The following is a 7,494-nucleotide window of genomic DNA, read 5'->3' on the forward strand; positions in this document are numbered from 1 at the left end:
ACTAAACAGGGGCATACTGTAGAAAAGAGCAAAAACACACACAGGCATAATAACAAAATAAAAAACACCTGTATGATGAATTAATACGCTTGCACATAACCAATGCACTTCATCCATCAAAATTAAGTGGAAATCTGATATCCTTTAATATGTCCAACAAGGTAACCATAGGCAATCAGCATATATCTGAACAGAAACCCACCATTTGTGAGAGAGTAGATTAGTTTAGGTGCCCCGAGGCCACGGCTGAGTCACGGTGCAGTTTGATGACTTATGTGCAGGGAGCAGTGGAGTGTGTGTACTTGTCTGCATACTTGAGCATATGTCACAAAAGGCAAGATGGGTGATTTGTGATCTGGCTGAAGCAATTATTGCCATATGGGTCAAGTGCATTCTGGGTTAGATAGTAAAGAAGTGGGAGCTTGGGCTTGCAGCAAAAATTCCCTGCAGGTGATAAAGCGGGAGTGCATGATGGGTAAAAAAAAAAAGAAGAGGCACAAGCCCCCATATCTTTGCAACAGTCTGTTGGTGCACATGCACACATATATTCATCAAAAGAGCATGCATGTGACAGTGTGATGACAGGTGAATGTCATTAAACACCCTCACATACTGTACCGTCTCTGTTCGGGATATTGATTTACACTCACACACACCTGCAAGCCTGCACAAAGTGATACACACAACAGTCATATGCACTTTACAGAGGTAAAAGTGCACCAATCTCCTGTGGCAAATGCAATTAGACCACCCAGGAACCACTGAGGCCTCTTGTAAAACACTGGTCAAGAATAGTACACATGAGGGCATACCACACACACAGACACACACACAGCCGCTCTTACATCGTTACACTTGTTTACAGGAGAAAGCAGAAAAAAGTAGTCACTGAAACCACGCTGGCCCTCTCGAAATGCACGTAAACCTACAATTTTATACACATCCACATGTTCACACACAGAAATGAGGTTTTACATGTGATCTTAAAATTCCCCTCTTTCTCTGTCAAGATGCAGAGTTAATAAGACACAGCAAAGAGATGAGAGAGTGGGGAAGGCATGCAATAACCAACCACGGGGAGAAGCCTGGAAAGCACGAGTTTATGTTTGGCACCTTAGCCCTTTGAGCCACACAGGACACTCAAACCAGCAACCTTCAAAACCTCTTTAATGTCTGGGCAGAGAATCCTTCCATTAGGGAAAATAAAATCAAAGAGGAGTGCAGTGGAGAGACATGGAGCAGCTGAGTCAGACAGTAAAGGAGGGGTGGGGTAAGGACTAAAGCGTCCTTTTAACTTCATCTAATTTTATCAAAGATGCTTCATTCACTTACACACAAACAGCCCAAAGGTTTATTTATGTACTTTGCTCGGACATCTACAAATCTACTGTCAGATCAGTGGGGAGAATCCCCAAACTGATATCAGTGGTCTGGCATGAGCGTCATTATCCTCCTCCACTAAATGTGCGACAATGGACTTACAGTATACCAGGGGTAAGCTGAATGATGTCTTTGTAAAGACGAAGAATGTAGTAATAAATCTGATTACAGACTCAAACCCTGACCTCTGGACAGAAAGAGGGAGACAGGGAGGATAGAAGACACTGTCTGATGACAGAATATGAGCGAGAGGCAGAATGCAGAAGTAAAAAAGAGAGAGGAATCAGAGTCAGGTTTTATTGGTCAAGTGCACGTTCTCTTACAAGAAATTTCGTCTTTACACAGATGTTATGTTCAGATACTTAGACTCCACATGGCCAAAAGTGTGTGGACATCCAAACCCAGTTGGGTGCAGATGCATAACAAAAGCTGCATACAAATTAAAAGGAGAGGTGACCCACAAACCCATTACCTTGCAAGCTCCCAAATATTTAGAGGCTCAACAATTAGACCCTAAATGCCTTTTTCTAGCAAAGATAAATTACAGATCCACCTACAATTAGGAAATGAAATAATCATTGAAATAACCATTACCCCAACCATTTATAATACAGGAAAAAAGACATATAATGATATCTAAGAAGGACTGTAGCCTATAAACAATATACAGCACACATTTGTACAATACACAATTTTAAAACCGCAGGAAAAATGTGTACAATATATACATTGCAGACATTAGCCCAAAAAAAGTATCAGTGAAGTCAGTCACTAATATCGGGTGACAGTACCTGTTAAGTTCTCCACACCAAACTCAAAAAAAACATTTCTACCTCAGTTTATGCACTGGGGCACAGTCATGTTGAAACAGAAAGGAGCCTTCCCCAAACTGTTGCCACAAAGTTGGAGGCACACTTTTGTCTAAAATATAACTGTATTTCGTACGTTTAGTGATATATAGCATGTACACAATCTGAGATACGTGGGGAAGGAGAGAGTAAAACAGAGGGGATGTGAAGGGAGGCGCCCAGGAGGATCATCAGGCATTACAGGGTGATCAACTGTCATAACTCCATGACTCATTACTATTTTTTTATAGCATCAGCTCAGTGTAAAGCCACACACACACACACACCAATGCAAAAAGGACAAACACACTCAGTTGCACACATGTAAGCAAATGCCTATTTCACCCAGGACTTGTTTTGTTAGGATAAACATATCCTCCACAGTTACAGTGCTTTTGTTATGGATCAAATGATTCTTCACAAAGAACAACCTGGAGATGAGTATATTCAGTCCATTAAGCTCCAAGTGATCCCTGAGAGCCTCAAGGGAATCAAATACTGGGTCTAAAGAGGTAAAAGATTAAGAAAACGTAAAAGGAAAAGTAATAGCTGGAGTTAGATCAGTGTTACTTTTTAAGAGCCTGCATCTGATTACTGCATACATGAGGTTTAGCTTATCACCCCATCTCTCTCTTTTTTCCTTTCCTCCTCTCCCTCCCTCACCCTTTCCATCTCTTTCCTCTTTGACCAGCTCCAGACGGCAGCCAAGCCAAGGCATACCGGAGACCAGCATGTCATAGCTGGACACAGTGTTGCGCTGGCTGAGGTGTGTGTGTGGTGTTGTTTGATTGGTTGCAGAGGACTGTGATTTGGGAAATGGGGTGGAGGAAGCACACCTTGTAAAAAGAAAAAGAAAGAAAGAAAAAACACACTGACTGCTGCACACGCAATCAAACTAACAAACATGCACACTGAAACACGTATGCTTGAAGAAACCCCAAAGCTGCTAGTTGCTGTATGCGAGAGAGAGGAAGAAAAAACAGTCTGTTTTCTAAAGAAACATTACTGCAGTACACTTTTCATGGGAACAGATAAAAGCCCAGAACGCTGACAGAAAATTTGCACGTTAACCACCAGTGTAAAATGTTGGCACAGCTCCTGCCAAACCCAACAGGAGTGACATCTCAGGAGAACCTGGTGACAGATAGAAAACAGGCTCGTCTGCTAACACTACATTGTCACTACCGTCTATCTTATCCACAAATCACAGTTACTGTATTGCATCAATAATATGTAACACACTGGTGCTATGGTCACCTACTGCCCTCCATCTATCCATCTACACAACCAAGCTCTATGTCTGACATTGATTTACTGACCATCCAGCAAGCAAAATATCCCATGGACATGCCAGCTAATGTAGTACGCCCAGTGGACATTCCTTTTGCCGCTCATCTTGAAGTGTGCACTTGCCTTGAAATGAAAAGGTGGGCACACTGAAACTTAGACATCAACATCCAATCTCTGCTCTCGCATCTCTCTATTTTTCTACTTTTTCTAAATGCATGTTTCAATCTTAAAACAATATGCACAATCAGGAGAAAGAATCAGATATGCACCAGAGAACAAGTCTAAGTTGATATAGAAATATTAAGACAGCTCTCCCTTGGCTATTCAATGTAAAAAAAAAAAGTCTACTGTTAACCTGTATTCAGTATACACTCTACTGTGTAGTAGCAGTTTGTAAACCCTTAAAAGTTGTCTAGTCTGCATTGAACTGTTGTGTTCATACAGTCGCGTGACTCTGCAAAATTCGATTTTATGCCTGACGTTAATGGGCTACCGAATAGCTCCCACTGGTGTGAAACAGACTGTGCGTGTGTGTGTTTATGTGTATGTGTGTTTTGGCTCTCACACCGGTTCCACCTCAGTGCAGGAATCTGTGGTTGTGTACAGTGAGGTTGGGATGCGTGTGAGCGAGCACATTTGACTTTGCATAGGGCTGCCAGTCAGCGCGACTATGTGCCCAGTCGAGTTACAGTAACAGCAACCTGCCAAAAAATGATAATGTGGGTCACTGCAAATGGAAAAAAAATGTATGTGTCTCTTGATGTATTATTTTTTTGCGTCATAATAGATCGTTTGTATACTATAAAGTGCTTCTCACTAGATTCTCTGTGGCTGCGATGACGTGAGAACTGAAACAACTAAGATCCAATAGAAGGAAGACACTGACATCACAGAAGAAGGAGGAAGAAGAAGAAAAGGAAGACAATAATGGCAAGGACACTAATGGAGACCAAAGTCAATTAGGCAGTAACTGTAAGAGCAATGATGGGGAGACCAAGGTCAATTATCCAGTAATCATCATCTTTTCTACCAGTGGATTAATAAATCAAAGCTAATGAAGTTCTCCCCATTTCAAGATGTGTTGGCCACTTAAGAGTTTACTCACCAAATCCATTGCACTTTCAGTCGCAGTCCTGGCTGAAATCCATCACCACATGATGAGTCTCGGCTGGGAAAGATGATTTACAGGAGACAGAAAAAGACATTCAGGGACATTATAACAAATGTGAAAGTAGAAATTCAGCATAATGTGAATCTGACATCAGCTGACCATCATGAATCACAAATTGGCCTTAGATGATCTTTGCAATTTGCTGTAGAAGGAAAACCCACCAATTCTGACAAGCTGTTACAACATTCAAGCACACTATGAAGCTGTTCAGACAGGATTGGAAAATACATTAGTTGAAAAAGAGCGACACCAAGTGGTGACATGTGAAAATTGCGTTAAAGGCTGCCAACAGTAGCACATTTTATCACAACTGCTGTTTTGAAATAACACCACATTTTATAAGTTTACAAGCACACAACCAAAAACCTGGTTAATACACAAACACCACCAGCTACATGAAACACAACAACACAAAACATGCAGACTTCTGTAAAAGTTGTTGATAAATCATAAAAAAATTTTCACAGGAAATACTAGGTCTTTCAGTTTTGTAACAGTATGACACAGTAAGTTAAGTGAACTGTTAAGTCAATTTACAGAATTTATCTATCCCCAGATATTTTGCTGATACAGTGCTGGTACAGCACTACGGGGAGGGTGTAGTCCTGCCAGTGGTGGATCCTATCTGATCCACACTGATCCACTCTGCTTTGTCTATTCTATTCTGTGATGACTATATGTTTCAGCTGTAATGACAGATATGTTGTGTTCTTGATATTACTTTCTGAAAACACATTTTTCTGAATATTAATTGACAGGGACGTCACTAGGATTTGGAAACAGGGGTGCTTGGTCACTTTTGGGGGAAGCTATTTATAACTGTCAGGAAAAACTGCAAATATAACAGTAATTTATTCAGTATGAATATCCCTTTTAAATTCTATAAAATGCTGTCTGTATCGCAAATGACTGTCAGATTACTTTGACCTACCTTAGCAGCAGAGACCAACACGTGAGAGAGAGCGACAGCTCTTCCTGTCATCTGGCTCTAACTCAGTCGGTGTCTGGATGTAGAGAGGGGTGGTGGACTGATTATTATTTATTGTGCTATTCTTTTCCATTGATGATAACGATAACAGCCAGTGAAGGAGCTTAGCTCTCTTTTTTTTTAGAGCAAACACCACTGACAGTTACACTAGCCATTTGGCTGGGCAAGCACAGATTGTTAAATTGGTAACATGATGGCTGATGGCCAGGTTCTGTTTGCCAGAACAGAGAGGATACTTTGGTTTATTACTGACAAGGGACTCTGTGCTGTGGGAGTTAACTAATTACTACCTCCAGCAACGATGACTTACTTCCTTCTTTAGAAACCTCCGAATATCCATTTCGTTGCGGTGGCGCTCATTTTAACCATAGCAGACGTCTGTCAGTACGTCACTACCCTACAGTCTGTGCAGCGCACCTGTGAAAGGTAATAGTGAAAACGTGGAATGGGTTTTCATTAGCACGGGCATCTTCTCGGCGATTTCCTGTTCAAGGGAGCAGCAAAACATGCACTGGATTCTCGTTAATATCGGCTTTCTCTCAACAAAAAAGCGGACTGGATTGGCGCTCTCTATGTCGTTCGGGATGTACACTGAATTGATAGAAACAACCAGAGATATGGTTGTTAACTATTCTTGACTCCCCCCAGATTGTTTTTTTTGGGGGGGGGCTTAATGGGCCTAACGACGTTCATGTTAATTGAGATGTAGATTATTGCAATCACTCGATTCAAATCCTCCTGTCCTGAGTATGTTGATTCCGCAGGATGACATATCTACTTAAAGTAAAATTAACTGAGATGTATCCACATCTGGAATACAAGGCATTGCAAATCAATGTGTGGATCGGTTCAAAGAAGGGTTAGGGTTATACATAGCATGTATTTCAGAGATGCTCCAGAAATAAAGTGTTTGTATGTATATGTATTCTGAAATGTCGTATTCCCTCCCATATCTCAAAATATGTAACAGACATCTAAATCAGGCAAAGAAATTGCTGGTTTTTCTGGTGTAGGTCAATGTGTGGAGAGACACAAATGAGCTCAGAGGAAGAGTTTGTGAGCTAGAAATCGACTGCAGCTGTTGAAAGGTTCTCAGTCTGGTCATGGCCAGATCAGCCATGCCAAATAACAAACATGGTCTTCTATTATTATTATTATTATTATTATTATTATTATTATTATTATTATTATTATTATTATTATTATTATTAATAATAATAATAATAATAATAATCCACTTGAAGCCACGTTATCATCTGGTGAAGTCAAATAGAAAAGTACTATGTATCTAGCTTCATGATAGTCAGACTTGGAGTCAGACGTGTGTCTTTTGGTCAAATAATATGTATTCAATATATATATATTTAATATTTGTATTTTATTGTGTCCGCTTGAAATCATACAAACGTGTAGTGTAGTCGAACAAGAATGTGCATGGCGAATCAAATCCCAAAAAATGATGAACCAATAAAGGACACATCTTGACTGCACTTCATTTTATTGACCACTAGATGTCCTACTCGAGCACTGTGTCATTGAAGCCTCGGTTTGTTTGAATCAGCTGTCGAAGCTTCAGCAAAGCCTCGATCAGCCATCACTACTCCAGTCATTGATGGAGTTTTTGGAAAGGACTGTCCCACGGTGCTGCTGTGTGTCCCACAATACAACATTGCACAGGGGCCTTGGCCCACGGTGCTGCTGTGTGTCCCACAATACAACATTGCACAGGGGCCTTGGCCCACGGTGCAGCTGTGTGTCCCACAGTACAACATTGCAATTATGAGTTCATATTAAGAAATAACAGTTTTTCTACAGTT

This window comes from Toxotes jaculatrix, chromosome 8, assembly GCF_017976425.1.
Source record: "Toxotes jaculatrix isolate fToxJac2 chromosome 8, fToxJac2.pri, whole genome shotgun sequence".
NCBI classification, from domain to species: Eukaryota; Metazoa; Chordata; class Actinopteri; family Toxotidae; genus Toxotes; species Toxotes jaculatrix.